Here is a 17577-nt window from a genome sequence, read left to right on the forward strand (position 1 = left end):
ACACAAAACTTCATGTATAAGTGTTGGGACTTTAGCGGTGTAACTAGGGGCACTAAAGGGTAAAGCTCACACTGTAAACATTTTTAAAAAGCACAAAACTCCATGTATAAGTGTTGGGACTTGAGGGTTGGAACCAGGGGCACTAAAGGGTAAAACTCACACTGTAAGTGTCTCGAGATGAGTGGTCCGGGCTTACAAAAACTTTAAGTTTTTTTAACATGTTTAAGATCATCAATATAAATATGTTGTATTGTTCAAACTAAACAATGATTAATAAAATTATTAAATTTAAAAAAACTAACAATGATTAATAAAATTATAATTTTATAACATTTTTAAAATAACGATAATATAACCTAAAAAGGTCTTTTATTTATTAAATCCTTTTACAATAACAATATTTTCATGTGTCCTGCATATGTTGTATAACTCAAACATGAAACCTTGAAAGAAAAAATCGTGTTAATGATAGTTATTAAGTAGTCATTAATATGCATGCATCGACTAGTCAATAAGTACGGCTTTTAGTGATAACAATGACTTTTACTTTTACTATGAGCATCAATAGAGAATTTGTCATTGTATTTTATTAAAAGTAATAATAAATGAAAACCATTATTATACATGTTTAGATTGATAATAAAAAAGGGAGAAAATTCATAAACACAAGAAGGTTCGGAGAAAGAGATGATCTCACATAAACATTTGAATTTTACATACAATGTTTATTTCATAGACTCCCACTCTATACAGCTATACGTTCCTTGGTTTATCAAGATGCCTCATCTCATTCAATAAATTAACAGAGACTTGAGCGCTTTCTAAACCGAAGTCAATTAATAAAAAATATACTGAAACCCTAAATGTTTCATAAAGTGAACCTTTAGAGAAAACCTAAAATGTTTGACAAAGAGACAGTGTCCACCATTGCTAAACAATGACTACGAGTAAAGAAACTTTGATCAATACCCGACAATTCATTGCTGGAAAGAGCTGCGTAAAAACATAGACCCAGATTTCGCCAAAGTCAAGTGGCTACTATTGTCAACTGCTGAAACTCTCTCATAGGAGGGGCACATGGTAATGGTTGATGCAGGCTTGAGAGGCGGCGACATTTTTAAAGCTTTTAGTTTTTCCAGCTCTATGCAAAGTTTTCTATTCTCGTCTGTAAGTGCCTCATTAAATCTCTTCAGAAGCTCGTAGTCCATTTTTGTTTTCTTAAGCTTCGTCATGAAACAAATTCATAACATTTAATTAACCTATAATAAAAATCAGTCAATAAAACTGTCAACACAATAGGATCTCCATTGGATCAAAAGTTTTCCAAACTATAAATTTGCACAACAATTGATTTCCGATTCATTTTTCATAGTTACAGGCCAAATTATGTAACTGTTGATTCCAAAATGGAACTTTCCATATGAATTTTGACATGAAAAATATAATGAATCAATAAAGGACTGGAGATAACCTTGCTTGTCTATTCTGGAACCACACCTCAACTTGTCAATGGCAGAGATTCAACTATAAGGCCAACACATGGTTTTCCTTCTACGGAAGAAGAAGAAGCTACATCAACCAAAAGCATGATGAAACACAAACGATAGAGCGTAACCTGTAAGTGAATATTGTGTATAGAAACTTACAAGTTCGGGCACCCTGTTCTTTCTCAATCTTTCTTCTAAAACAACACATTGCTCTCTAGACAATCTAAGCTTCTTCCTAAAACAGCCCTGCTCTTCTACATCGTTGAGCACCCTCGACCAAACTCAGTCATTCTCTAACTCCTCGCCATAATCTTGTCTTCGCTTGATCCCCGCATAGCCATTCCTGAGGTTAATCGCCTTGGAATACACAGTGTTGTTGGCAATGACACATCAATGCCACCTGCATCTTCGTTGGATAAACAAGATGCTGGGCATTTGTTGGCATCGGTTCGCCATGACACAGCTACTTGATGGTGCCAGGATGAATGGGAACTTTTACTCTCACACAGGAAGTGCATCTGCAACATTTCAACCTGCAATCAGGTGGTGAAGATCCAATCAAGGCGCTTCTGCTTGATGTCGCTGGACTTCCTCATTCTCTTGCAGCTTTTATCACAAAATCACAGTTTGCAGTGCCCACAGAGACATACATGATCACGACTATCAATAGTAAAAACTACATTGTTGAGTTAGTAATGAAACCACCTTCAAACCGCTTGAGAATTAGTAACGCATGGGAAATCACTCAGGTAATGCTTATAGGTGTCGAAAAACACTTGGCGAATGGTTGAACATGGGTACGTCTGAGAATGTGAAAAGGTATGGTTGAGCATGGGTACGCTTGAAACTAGAATGTGAAAAGGTACGGTTGAACATAGATACATTTAAACCAACCGCGTAAGGTAATCATTAAATTAATGGAAAAAACACATGGCAAATTTGAATAGACATACGTTTCAGAATATGAAGAGGTATAAGGTGCACGTCTCAACTTTTAATTGTTTCACAAGCTTGAGGAAAATTGTCGGTGGGTTGTTCCTCTTTGATCCACATCTCTTAGGTTAATATTTTATAATTTTTTTAAATACATTTCTCACTAATGAACATATGTGGTTATCAACAAGAGGTATAGTAAATTTTTAATCATTCTTTGTAAAAAATTAATTTAAGTATGCTTTAAACATGTGATTTAGACATGCAAGTAAGTTAGTGGTGTGAATTCTATCCATTGATATAGTGGAAACCAGTAGAATATACTGGCATCTTTCAATTTAGGCCATTTGATCAAAAATATTAATTAAGAAAATGATTAAAGTGCCCAACTCCAATAGGAGGGATGCCTATAAGCGTAAATATGACATATGACATACTAGTTTTTAAATAAGTCACGTGATTTTATTAATCAACATATCTAAATAACCTAATCCACAGTGTCAAATCCACTTCAAAGTCGACACCAAAGACACTTTTCCTGTGGAAAAATATGGAAAATATGGATGATTGTGTGGCTTCTCCAATATTGCCCCCACTAGCCTTGAAATGCAATGCTTACCTACAAGTTGTAATCCCAAAGCATATGCAAATGTTGAGGAGTGTAATCTTTTCTGATTGAATTTGGGTGATAACTTCACTGTCTATAGATCAAAGGATACCAAGGCCCAATGTCTCGAGTGAATTCCCTCATCGCATGGGAGATTCACACAGCACCAATATATTAAGTATTGAGTAACAAAGACTGGATGCACAACTGGACAATTCAAAATTTGTTGAAATATTAATTTCAACTGCCATGTTTTGTAAAACTGCCAACAATTTTCCCCGCACCACCTTTCACGCAGAGTGGTATTCTTCACGAGAGCTCCGATCACATTCGCTGATCGACGCGTGTCCACAGTACTTTTCCAAAACCACTCATTCCCCACCTGGCAATGATCGTGCGGTTTTGACCTCCGGGGAAATTGCGATAGCCGTTCGATTAAATCAATGGACCTGCACCATTTGAACTTGCGTGAAGTTTTTTGTTTGACCACCCACGTGAAGTAATTAATTGAATTTACTGCATTCGTAGATTGTCGGTAAATGTTGGTAAGATCTTTAATTTTAATGTTTTTTTTTACATGGAAGTATGGGCACATAAATGTATTTGGTTATGTTTTTTATTGTATATGTGAAGCAAAAAAAGAAAACGCAGTAGTGTGAGGTAGTTTGAAATGCGTAGCAGCGCGAGTGTGTTGTTTGTGGAGTGAGGGAGCACGCAGCAGCGTGGAATTTTTCCCCTGTTTGTTGAGCAATGAAAGGAAATTTCGCAGCAGCGAATATAATGTAATGTTTTTTTGTTGGTTGAAAAATGTAATGGGAAGAATGCACAGAATGCGAATGAATGTATGTTTTTTTTTGGTTGAAATGTATGTAACAGCAGGGCATATGTAAAGAAATTTACACAACAGTAAATATAAAGATTTTACACGCACAGCAGTGTTGGATTTATTTTCTAAAAGAGCCAGAGTAATTTTTTTTTGTGTGGAAGTTCTTGGTGAATCCCTCTGAGAGAGAGAGGAAGAAATTTGTATCAGGCAGTTTATTAATGAATACGAAGTTTTTATGTGTGTTGCTGAACCTCTGTTCTCTGGAAATATTTTTTTTGCTTCCCTGTGTTAAGATCCTGTGCAAAACATAGCATTTTCTCTGTTCAGTTTATTTGTTTGAAATTACCAGAAATTTCCAACATGGTATCAGAGCTGGTCCAGGCTCTTTGAAGGTGTCAAAGAAGCTGAAGGAAGTGTTTTTTTGTTGCAGCAGCTTCTCCAACAGAGTGAAGACTTAGTCAAAAATCTAAGGTACTTCTCAAGATTTATGGGAATTTGTTGAGGATGGATTTGAAGAGCCAGCAGATGAAGAAGAGTTTAATAACTTGACACAGGCAGAGAAAGATCTGTTGAAGAGCTATAAGAAGAAGGATTCTAAAGCCCTCTTATTTTTGTATCAAGTAGTGCATGAGAGTGTGTTTTCAAGAATAGCAGTAGCCAAGACATCCAAAGAACCATGACAACCTCTCAAGATAGCCTATCAAGGCATGGAGAAAGTGAAGACAGCAAAACTACAGTTGCTGAGGAGAGATTTTGAGAATCTATGCATGAAGGAGTCAAATAATATTGACTCATTCTTCACACATGTGATTGGTCTCATCACACAGATAAGGTCTCATGGAGAAACTATTGAAGAAAGGAGGATTGTGGAGAAACTATCGAGGGTCCTACCCTCAAAGTTCGATGTGATTGTCACCACCATAAAAGAGACAAAGGATCTCACAAACTTCACAGTTGATGAACTACATGCATCACCGATAACACATGAGCAGAGATTGAGTAGGAATGAAAACTCATCTCTAGAACATGCCTTCAAAACCCAGATGTTCTTTGGAAGAGGAAGAGGTCAAGGCAGAGGAAACAAGAGAGCAAGAGGCTGAAGCCAAAACAGAGGTGGAAGAAACAGTTCAGCAAATGCTCAAGGAAGAGACAGTAATCCAAATCAAAACCAAGGCCAAGGCAGTAGCCAACAAAGTGGACAACATCATGCTCAAGGACAAAGGTATGAAAAATCTAATGTCCAGTGTTACTACTGTAAAAAATATGGGCATTATTCAAATGAATGTAGGAAGAAGCAGCATGATATGAACAATAGAACTAGTGCAAATTTCACTAGAGAAAATATCAGCCAAAACAATTTGTTTTTAGCCTGTAATATTGCTGAAGAAAAGAGTGAAGATGTATGGTTTCTAGACTCCGGTTGCAGCAACCATATGAGAGGAAACATAGCCCTGTTTTCTATGTTAGATCAGAATGCAAAGTCACAAGTCACACTAGGGACTGATAATAAAGTTTCTGTTATGGGAAAAGGAGAAGTAAAATTTTTAACAAGGAAAGGTGAAAAGAAAACCATATCAGATGTTTATTATGTTCCTGGAATGAAATGTAATCTCTTAAGTATTGGACAGCTTGTTCAAAAGGGGTACAATGTTTTCTTTGTGAATGATGTATGTGCCATCATGGATAGAGCACCCAACAAACAATGTATTGCTGAAGTGAAGATGACGAGGAACAGGATGTTCCTTCTCAGAATGAGGGCAGATTTAAAAAATAAAGAAGTAATTGCAGCAATGCCTCAAGGGGCTTTCCAAAGCGAACCAAAGGATGAAAATTGGTTGTGGCATTTGAGATTTGGACATCTCAACTTTGGAGGTCTTAATTTGTTGAGTAGAAAAGGAATGATAAGAGGAATACCATTGATAGAGAAACCACACAACCTTTGTGAAGGTTGTATCTTGGGGAAACAACACAGAGAAAGTTTTCCATCAGGGAAAAGCATAATGGCAAAAGCACCCTTAGAAATTGTCCACTCAGATCTATGTGGACCGATGCAAACTCCATCACTTGCAGGCAGCCACTACATATTAACATTCATTGATGATTTTACAAGAAAAATTTGGGTTTATTTCTTGAAGAACAAAAGTGAAGTGTTTGAAAGATTTTTCAATTTCAAGGCACTTGTGGAAAACCAAAGCAGGCTGCATATCAAAGTTCTGAGAACTGATAGAGGAGGTGAATATATCTCCAAATAATTTCTATGTTTTTGTAGAGAAAATGGTATTCATAAACAATTTATAGCTAGGTACACCCCGCAGCAAAATGGAGTTGCTAAAAGGAAGAATAGGACAATCATGGATATGGCGAGGAGTATGTTAAAGGCAAAGCATTTGCCAAATGATTATTGGGCTGAAGCTGTACATTGTGCAGCGTACATTTTAAATAGATGCCCTACAAAAGCAGTGATTAATAGAGTGCCGGAAGAAGCATGGAGTGGGACAAAGCAAGGAGTCACCCACATGAAAGTTTTTGGATGTGTGGCCTATGCACACATTCCAAATCAGCTAAGGAAGAAGTTGGACAACAAAGGGGAGAAATATATTTTCATTGGATACAGTGAGGAATCCAAAGCTTACAGGTTGTATAAATCATCCACCAAAAAGTTTTTTGTGAGTAGAGATGTTCAGTTCATTGAGGAGGAAACTTGGGATGGAAGCATAGAGAAAACAGTGAATGTTAAAAATTGTTTGTCTCATGATGAAGATGATGAGAAGATGGCTAAAATACATCCCCAAATAGTAGTACCAACACAAGGATAGCAAGAGACACCCTTGAGGAGAAATGAAAGTGCTTCTCCAAGCACACCACAAAGAGGAAATTCAAGTGCTTCTTCAAGCACTTGCACACCAAATGAAAGATGTAAGAAGTTTAGAAATTTAAATGACATTTATGAACAAGAGACAACAAATGAAGGTATGAATTCTTTGTTTGCATTATATTGTCATGTTGATGAACCTATTCATTTCGAAGATGCAATTAAGGATAGGAAATGGATAGAAGCTATGGATGAGGAGATCAATGCCATAGAGAGAAATAAGACATGGGATTTAGTTGAACTACCAAAAGGAAAGGAAGTCATTGGAGTCAAATGGGTTTATAAGACCAAGAGTAATGCTGAAGGAAAAATAGAAAGACACAAGGCAAGACTGGTTTTCAAAGGATGCAAGCAGCAGTATGGGAGAGACTATGAGGAAACTTTTGCACCGGTTGCTAGAATGGAAACCGTGAGAGCAGTGTTGTCCATAGCAGCACAAAACAAGTGGAAAGTTTACCAAATGGACGTGAAGTCAGCATTCCTAAATGGATTGTTAATGGAAGAGGTTTACATTGAGCAAACTTTAGGCTATGAAAAGAAAGGCCAAGAGCACAAAGTATGTAGATTAAAGAAAGCTCTTTATGGGCTGAATCAAGCACCAAGAGCATGGTACAGTAGGATAGATTCCTATCTACTAGAAAATGGTTTTGAAAAATTTGAGGGAGAACCCACTCTCCACATCAAAGAAAAATATGGTAAATTACTAATTATTGTGTTATATGTTGATGATGTTATCTTCACAAGTAATGATGATAATTTTGTTGAAAATTTCAAAGCAGTCATGAAAGAGGAATTTGAAATGACTGACATCGGTTTGCTCAGATACTTCTTAGGAATAGAAGCAGATCAAAATGAAAATGGGATTTTTATCTCACACGCGAAATATGTTAATGAAGTGTTGAAAATATTTAACATGCAGGCCAGCAAGGCAGCAATCACTTCCACAGTGATGGGATTAAAACTCAGCAAAGAGGACAGCAGCAAGGATTTTAATCCTAGTTTGTACAAGAGCATAGTTGGAAGCCTCATGTATTTGACTGCAACTAGGCCGGATATAATGCATGCTGTTAGATTGATTTCCAAATTCATGGAGAGGCCAAAAGAAGCACATTGGCAGGCAACAAAAATGATTTTGAGGTATGTTAAAGGTACAAAAAGGTTTGGCATTTTATATACTACTTCAGAATGTTCAGATTTAATTGGATACACTGATAGTGATTGGGCTGGAAGCGTAGATGATCAAAAAAGCACATCCGGTTATGTTTTTCACATGGGTTCAGGAGCCATTTCATGCGCTTCTAAAAAACAGCCTATTGTAGCATTGTCTACAGCAGAAGCAGAATATGTGGCAGCTACAACAGCAGCATGTCAAGCAGTTTGGATGAGAAGGATGTTGAGAAGCTTATGCCAAGAGCAAGTAAAAGCAACTGTGATTTTTTGTGACAAGAAATGAAGCACATTGACACAAAGTTTCACTACATTAGGGAATTGGTAAACAATGGAGAAATTGTCTTAAAACATTGCAGAACTTAGGAGCAGGTTGCAGACATTCTGACCAAACCTTTGGGACAGAAAAGTTTTGAATTTTTGAGGAAATGTCCGGGTATGACTGATAACCCAGCAATTGAAATTAATGGGGAGTGTTGAAATATTAATTTCAACTGTCGTGTTTTGCAAAACCGCCAACAGTTTTCCCCGCACCACCTTTCATGCAGAGTGGTATTCTTTGCGAGGGCTCCGATCACATTTGCTGATCGACGCGTGTCCACAGTACTTTTCCAAAACCACTCATTCCCCGGCCGGCAATGATCGTGCGGTTTTGACCTCCGGGGAAATTGCGATAGCCGTTCGATTAAATCAACGGACCTGCACCATTTGAACTTGCATGAAGTTTTTTGTTTGACCGCCCATGTGAAGTAATTAATTGAATTTACTGCATTCGTAGATTTTCGGTAAATGTTGCTAAGATCTTTAATTTTAATTTTTTTTCTTACACGAAAGTATGGGCACATAAATGTATTTGGTTATGTCTTTTATTGTATATGTGAAGGAGAAAAAGAAAACTCAGTAGTGTGAGGTAGTTCAAAATGCGCTGTTTGTGGAGTGAGGGAGCACGCAGCAGCGTGGAATTTTTCCAAATTTCACAGCAGCGAATAAAATGTAATGTTTTTTCGTTGGTTGAAAAATGTAATGGGAAGAACCCACAGAATTCAAATGAATGTATGTTTTTTTTGTTGAAATGTATGTAACAGCAGGGCATATGTAAATAAATTTAGACAGCAGTAAATATAAAGATTTTACACGCACAAGAGTGTTCGATTTATTTTCTAAAAGAGCGAGAGTAATTTTTTTTCTGTAGAAGTTCTTGGTGAATCCCTCTAAGAGAGAGGAAGAAATTTGTATCAAGCAGTTTATTAATGAATATGAATTTTTTATGTGTGTTGCTGAACCTGTGTTCTCTGGAAATATTTTTTTTGCTTCCTTGTGTTAAGACCCTGTGCAAAACAAAGCATTTTCTATGTTCAGTTTATTTGTTTGAAATTACCAGAAATTTCCAACAAAATTCACATTAACATTTTAATTATCCCTACCTTGGTTTACCTACAACAGCTTCGCATAAGTGATTGACACTCCCAATGACAATAGCGGATTCGATATACATAATAAAGGTATTGAACATAAAAGTGAAGGATGAAATGTGTGGTACTCTATTTACGTCTGTTGCAGTTGTTATTGATAATCATGTAAGTAGTGCTATGGAAAATGAAAATCGATAGTCATGCAAGGGATGGAAGAGGAAGGGAGAATATGTCAACTTGACATATCATGGCTATTTTAGTGTACTCATTCTTCGAGTGTACACACTTGTATTCTTGGACCATCATACACGTAGATGATTAAGGGTCAGCACCGAATTCAACACATACTAGAATATTATTCAACGTATGTCATATAATTTGACTTCAGTGCACCTACTAGGAGATTATTAGATACATGGCGAAGAGAATCTGTTATTAAACATGCAGTGAATAAACCAAAGAGCTCCGAAGAAGCATAAGCTTCAATTATTAGCTGGAGATTCGTTATGCAATCTGAACATTCATGGGCTTCTAACATAAAGATGGGGTTTCATGGAATTCGTTGAAATAGTCAAAAGTTGTATCTATTTCTATAATACTTTCACATCGTTGGAATAGTCAAAAGCTTCACAATGCTGACGCTCATGCACCATCACTCTTTTTTCACTAACGCTCATGACTCTTTCAAAGTGGGGAGAACAAATAAATTGATGGGAGAGAACAGCTCTTGTAACAAACACAAAGGAAACTCGCAACATTTTTCCTGTAATGGTTAAACATAAATCTCTCTCGACTTCCACCAAAAAATATTCTACCCTGAGATGACAACACTTAACCTGCTTAAATGTTATCTTTTAAAAAAATCTCAGTTTTGGATGAAATGTTATGGTAGTAGGCTCCAAAATAGGATGTTATGGTAATATCAACTTTAAGTTATGACTGGGAATGTTGGAATATATAATTCTTACTTGTTTGTAGTTGTGATTATTTCTATGTAAGGAATCAGTTCCTATTGTATAGGAGTTGGCTATATCAACTTATTCCTAGTTTATTCTGCCGTTGAGAGATTCTATCGACCAACAGATTGTGTGTCCAAGATAATCTACCTATCTTGAGACAACATTTCTTCTATATATGGAATTGCATTTTATTAATAAAGTAATCTAGATTCTCATACTTCATCATGGCATCAAAGCTTCCCATCAAAAAGCCAAGGCAAAATGCTATCACCGAATCTGCACATGAGCTACACCCACTAACGTTGTATGGATATTTCTCTTCAAGCTCTTCAAGCTACTTCTCCAAGTACTTTTTACTGGTGCCTAGGATAACTAACTGCACGTTTTCAACTGCAATTAGAGGGACAGCTTCAGCAAGAATATCTGGACCTTTCTGCTCTTCAAGTCTTCCAATAAATCCTATAACAGGAATATCTGGATCCACGGTCAGCCCAACTTCAGCTTGTAGAGCTTCCTTCAGACTAGGCTTGGCATCTACAATAGCCGTTGCATCATAGTTCACTTCGAGATATTTGTCCATTGAAGGGTCCCATTCATGGATATCCATTCCATTCACAATTCCTGTAATGCCAACTTTGCGAACAATAGATTCCAATTCAACTCCCTTGTCCGGTCCAGCTACAAGCTCCTTTGCATAATATGGACTCACTGTAAAAACCCTATCAGATTCTAGTATTCCAGCTTTCATTCAATTTATTTTTCTTCCCTTCACTGGTTTGGCATACCTATCTATAAAATCAAATGAGCTCTTGAATGAATCGGGGAGACTAAGAAGAGAGAAGTCTAAGAAAGCAAATCTCCCTTGATAGGTTATATTGTGTATGCAATATGCAACCTTGGCATTTGTGAAAGAACCGACAGGCTTGCAGATACCCTTCAACTAACAAGGAAGAAGAGATGTATGCCAATCATTGGCAATGAAGAAAACATTCTCCCCATAAGGTCCACTAAAGTGTTCACTGCTTGAGAGATTAAGAATCCTTGGAGCTTCAATAGCTGCCTGAGATAAGAGGCTAAAACGAAGTTCATTGTCTTGGTAGTCCACCCCAGTTTGAGGACCATAAATTTTTCTGCCTGTTTTTCCCCAAACCTTTTCAAGGAAGGATGGATGATCTATAGAAACACGATCTACTCCCCTCTTGTAAACACGGAAGAATCACACAGTTTCAGTTATATCACCTACTTTTGTATCAACCGATACGTTGGTATCCCATGAATCCTTACACTGACCATAACGTGGGGATACTATCATAACCCGATGACCATGTGCAACCAGCGCAGGTGGCAATCCTCCTAGAACATCACCAAGACCTCCAGTTTTACTCCAGGGGGGCACCTCAGCTAATACAAAAACCGGATTCATCCCACCGCTACAAGTGACCACTCCCTTGGGACCCTTGGAACCACCACTAAGTGCCTTCCTCAACACTTTCTTAAAATTTGCCTTTGCATGGCTCTGAAGATGTCCCAAGTCTGTGCTTCTAATCGACCGCAGGCCCTCGTAGTAGGCAATTTGACCTAGTGAGATGGTAGCATTACTACACCCTCTATTCCTTGAGGGCAATGCAGTCCCCGAAGAAAGACTTCTGGAAGAATTAGTAATGTGAGACTAGCAGGCTACAAAGTGCTCAGCTGCAGCAGCGGCCATTTTATATGTTGTCTCTCCAAAAAGAAGATACTACAATCCTACGCCTCGCACGCGACGGTGCCAGGGGTGCGATAGTTAAGCTCCACGAAATCGCTAAGCCCGTTCTAGTCCTTGTCACAGGCCTTGGAATCGATGCCACAGGTTCCATTCCACTATGACACCTGATACATAACAAATGTAATCCATAGGCCAAATCGAAATTCTTAGCTCATGTTGTTCAAACAAAAGCGGATTCGATGCGCTATGGAAGATCTTGCCAACAAAATTTTCTCACATGGCCCGCAGCAACGATACAATGCAACCCGATGAGGTGGATCTCCCTAGATCAGCGTCTCCCACGAAACTTGTAGTGAATTCCCTCGAGCGGGTCGCAACGATTTTCATTAGCCGACAATCTTAGTTGAGCCAAGCCTAGTCCAGCTCGATCAACACAGTCGCAAGTCTACTTAATCAAAAAAATAGATCCGCAGACATTTTTAGTCACAATCACAGCACGCTTCTGCCCAGGTCTGCCTAGATCGGCTTAAATGTGTCCCTCTTCTCGCATGAAGGCTACCAAGCCTAATGCAGAATTTGAGGAAGTCAGATCGATGAACTTCGCCTTGTGCTGCAAAAATCTGTTCTACAATTTTGCAGCAGTGATATATGGACAAACAAAAAATAACACATTATACTCTCTCAAAACAAATTTACATACTCGCTATTTCTATCAGCCGAGGAGGGGAAGCCCAGGAGGGGCCAGCCCTTAGGGCTCTCATACCATGAAGAGAAAATCCTCCAGGATTTGAAGAGCTCACTAAGATTTTGCGACACCAAGAAGAAAGGAGATTGCCTCTCAAACCTCAAAATTCAGATCTTGCATTGAAGACAAATTTCAAGCCAAAAGGGAAAGCACTGGCTGATCACACGAAAGGAAGTGCATTAAGGAAAATGACACCACAAGGTATGATCTCGTATAAACACGACTCTGCTCATAAATGATTTTATTGTAGTAAGATAGGCCATATTGCTAAATTTTGCCATAAGAAAAAGGCAAATGAGGAGAGGTACAAGCAAAGAATATATGCAGGCCATTTGGCTGATGCAGATGCAAATCAGAATCAGGATTTCACATTGTTTATGGTTGAGGCTGAGATTGCTTTCGCTACTGAAGAGGATGAATCAGATATTTGGTTCGTAGATTTTGGAGCCTCCTCACATATGACACGTAAAAAGCAATCGTTCAAAAATTTTAGAGAATCCAACACTGGAGTAAAAGTATACCTTGGAGATAATAGAGGGTATGAGATCAAGGGACATGGAGATGTTCGTGTTACTCGGCCTGATGGAAAGATTAGGAATATATTTGATGTTTGGTATGTTCCTGGTATTAAGAAGAACCTGATTACTATGTCAAAGATTACAGATCAGGATCTCAAGGTAGAATTCTATAAATCTCATTGAATTATTAAAGACTTGTTGGACCAGATGAAGCCTATTGCTACAGGTATTTTCATAGGACGACTCTACAAACTGGCTGTGAAGAGTACGCCATAACAAACCTTGATGTCATCGAATAAGTCTACTGAAAATTTGTGGCATCAACGGCTTGGGCATATCAATTTCAATGACCTTATTCTGTTGCAGAACAGAGGTATGGTAGCTGATCTCCTTGTTTTGAAAAAGTTGCATATAGACTGTGAAGCATGTGCATTCGGTAAACATCATAGAGATGAATTTCCTACTATTAAAGATAAGAAACAAAGGGATATACTCGAACTTGTACACACTGACTTATGTGGCCCGATGCAGACAAGATCGTTAGGAGGAGCCTATTACTTTTTAATCTTTGTTGATGATTGTAAAAGATTCACATGGGTATATTTTCTTAAACAGAAAAGTCATGCTTTTTAGTATTTCAAGTAATTCAGATATATGATTGAGACGCAGATAGGAAAGTTCATCAGGATTCTTCGATTAGATCAAGGCAGATAATTCAAGAAATGGTTTTTCATCAAATACTACAATGAGCATGGGATATAACAACAATTTACAACACCCTACACTCCTCAGCAGAATGGAGTAGCTGAGAGGAAAAATAGAACACTGGTGGAGTTTGCTCGCAGTATGTTGAAAGGTAAGAATATAACTAATGGTTTTTGGGCAGAAGTTGTCAATACTGCAGTATATTTGAAGAATAGGAGTCCTACTAAAAGTCTTGATTATAAAACTTCTTTTGAAGCATTGTTTGGCTTCAATCTTGTAGTAAGTCACCTTAGAGTATTTGGCTGTAAAGCTTTTTTGCATGTTCCCAAGGAGAACAAGAAGAAGTTAGATTCAAATGCCATTAAATGTACCTTCATTTGATACTGTAGTGAGTATAAGGCTTATAAAATTTTTGATCCTTCTACTGGCAAGGTGTCTGTTAGTAGAGACGTAGTATTCCATGAATAGGTTGATGGTGGAAATCCTGTTAAAAACAATGAAGAATGGCATGTACCCTTACTTTTAGATGAGGATAGTGAAACAAGGACCAGTCAGCAACAACAACAACAACAGGAACAACAGCAACAGGATAAAGAGGAAGAAATCAAGTTCAGTCTACAAAGAGAAGAACATAGAAAAATAATTGAACCCCCACTACTCAGGAGATCTCGTGGGCTGAAACAGTTACCAGCTCGATATAGGGATTGTGCTCTCATGAATCATATGTTAAACATTACAAAACCTTCAACCTTTTATGAAGCTAGTAAGAGTTCTGAATGGAAGCAAGCAATGAAAGAGGAATATGAATCTATTATTAAGAACAATACTTGGGATCTAGTAAAGCTTCCTAATGATAAACAACCCATAGGTTGCAGATGGTTATTTAAGTTGAAATTTAAAGCAGATGGGTCTATTGATAAGCATAAAGCAAGGTTGGTGGCAAAGGGGTATTCCCAGAAATAAGGTATCAATTTTGAGGAAACATTTTGTTAGGATATTCCGACACATAGGATATAGTTAAGTTCAACTTGGTCTAGTATAGAGTTAGGTTAGAGTTAGGTAAAGTGTGTTTCTTTACCGTTGTACATTTTGTAACTTACAATCCGACGGTCACGATATGTAGTGATCCGACGGTTCACTCTCACCTCGGTATTACCGACACTTGATCCGTGGCTTGACACCCGATTGGTCCATGAGTTCTATTTAAAGCGCATGGAGGGTCATTGTTCGGGTAATCCGTGCATGAGAGAAGCTTATGTAAATTTTCATTCTTTGATTAATAAATTGTCTGTACCCACGTTGGGACAGGCCGTGGACTGTTTCCCTCCTTGCACTCTGAGGGTTTTAACCACGTCAAAAATACTAGTGTATTGATTTGAGATCTGGTTGTGAGCGGTGTCCTCTTGGTATTCTTTCTGAGGAACTTACCCTGTAAATTCCTACATGGTATCAGAGCTATTTGAGGGCCGCGTCCGTTGGTGATCCAAATCTGAAGCCGGTAGAACTGCATGCGGCTGTCGTTTCCTAGATCTGCTGTTTCTGACTGCTTTCGGGCCGAGAGGACTGCTCTGTTGCATTCAGAGCATCTGTTTCAGTGAGGAACCCCTTTCGTTTCACGCGAAAAGGTTTCCGGTAGCCCTAGCTGCGTCATTTTTCAGATCGGGAGGTATACAGTGTTTTTTTTTGCAGTTTACTGTCATTTTCTCTCTGCTTATTTCGGTTTCGGTTTATTTAGCCTTTTTTTTTTCCGGATCTATACCTTTCATTTCTGCGTATGCTCTTTGCCCTGCGACTCTGTGCGATCTGGGCAAATCAGAAACAGAAAGAAAGGATTTTTCTCATGCGTATGCTCTTTTCCCTGCACCTTAGTGTGATCTCGGAAAATCAGAAACATTGAGAAAAATATTTAGTTTTTCGGCTAAAAGCTAACTTTGAGATTTTTTTTAAAATTTCTAGTTTTTTGGCTAAAGCTAACTTCGAGCCGTAAGGTTCGTTTTTCTTTGGATATTCGTGTTGGGTTTTGTGTTTTGTGTTTTGTAGGGGAAAAGAGTCTTCCCAAGGCAAGCACGCAAATCGAGGCCCCCCCCCTCTCTCTCTCTCTCTCTCTCTCTCTCTCTCTCTCAAATATTTTGTATAGATCAATTGGTTCAAAGACCTTTTAAGAGAGTAGAGGTCTTGGGTTCAAGTCTCCATTTTGTGGGGGCGGATTTTTTCATTCCCGCACATTCGTGCACTTTGCCGGCAACGTCAACAATTTTTTTTTCAAAAAGCCATAACTTCTTCATCCGGAAGCCTTTTTCAGAGCCGTTTTTTTTAAAACCGCCTATTTTTTCGAGATCTATCCATTGGACCACTTACTTTCAGCATCTTCAGCTTCAGTTGTTTTTCAAAAAAATGGAAAGTCCATGCCAAGTCATTCTTGACAGCACTAACTACTTCCAATGGGTAGCCTACATGGGAGATTTACTTAGAAGTAAAGGTCTCTTTAGAATAGCCACAGACCAAGAGAAGAAACCCAAAGATGAAGACAAGGCCGAAAAATGGGAAAATCGACAAGATCAAGCACGTGGTTTGATAGGAATGTCTGTTTCTCCTGATCTTAGATTCCACATTGCAGAAATTGAAACTCCTCATGAAGCATTAGAAAAACTTGCTAAAGTTTTTGGGATTAAAAATGAAATTAGAGCCCATCAACTTGAGAATGAGTTGCTTACTTTGGATCCTAATAATTTTTCTTGCATTGAAGATTTCTTGTCCAAATTCAAGACCCTTAGATATCTCTTGGAAGGTGTTAAAGTTAAGAAAGAAGATGGTAACCTTATTTATTCCATCCTTACTAAGTTGGGACCAGCCTACTCTGTATTTGTTTCCACTTTCCATTCTACCAGGGAAGCTTTCATTTGTCAAGGCAAAGACTACAAGCCCCCTTCCTTTGACTCCTTTTGTGATTCCTTAATAAGAGAACAAGAAAAACTCTTACACCTTGGTCTTCTTAATCTTGGAAACTCTTCCTCGAAAGCGTTAGCCGCCCAGCAGCAACCAAATTCAAAGAATCCTAAGAAGTCTTATCCTCAAAGGAATGGTCCTAAACCAACTCAGCCTCAAGATGAAAGATCATTTCAGCAATATGACAAGACCAATAAAAACAAATGGAAGAAGACTGACAGACATTGTAACTTTTGTAATCGAGATGGCCACTTAGAATCTAAATGCTTTAAGAAGATGGAAGCCTTGGAAGCCGCAATGAAGAAACATAACATCCATCTGGAGCCTACTTCAACTTCAACTTCCGGAACGGCATTTTCTGCATGTCATCGTCAATCATCTCAGTCTGGTTATGCATTAAATGTATCTTCTTCTTCTTCTCATTCTCATGAGTGGCTCATTGATTCTGGAGCCTCTTGTCACATGGCCAAAAACCAAGCCATGTTTTCTTCTTTAAATGATTGTAACACCAAAAATATATATGTTGGTGATGATAGATCTCTTAATGTTGTAGGGACTGGAACTGTTCATCTAGACAATGGTCAGTTCAATGATGTATTATGTGTTCCAAACTTATCCTGCAACCTTCTATCTGTCTATCAGATAACTCATTCAGGTGAAGGTAAAATTGTTGAATTTTCACCTCATGATGTTGT

At 38.1% G+C, this 17577-nt stretch overlaps 1 pseudogene; it reads right to left on the reverse strand.

The window, feature by feature from the left end:
• Positions 1-10561: 10561 nt before the first annotated feature.
• On the reverse strand, positions 10562-11971 carry LOC149184900 (granule-bound starch synthase 1, chloroplastic/amyloplastic pseudogene; annotated as a pseudogene).
• Positions 11972-17577: the final 5606 nt, after the last annotated feature.

Source organism: Pinus tabuliformis, chromosome 3_2 (genome assembly GCF_031772625.1).
Source record: "Pinus tabuliformis cultivar Carrire ecotype Pingquan chromosome 3_2, CPIR1, whole genome shotgun sequence".
NCBI lineage: Eukaryota > Viridiplantae > Streptophyta > Pinopsida > Pinales > Pinaceae > Pinus > Pinus tabuliformis.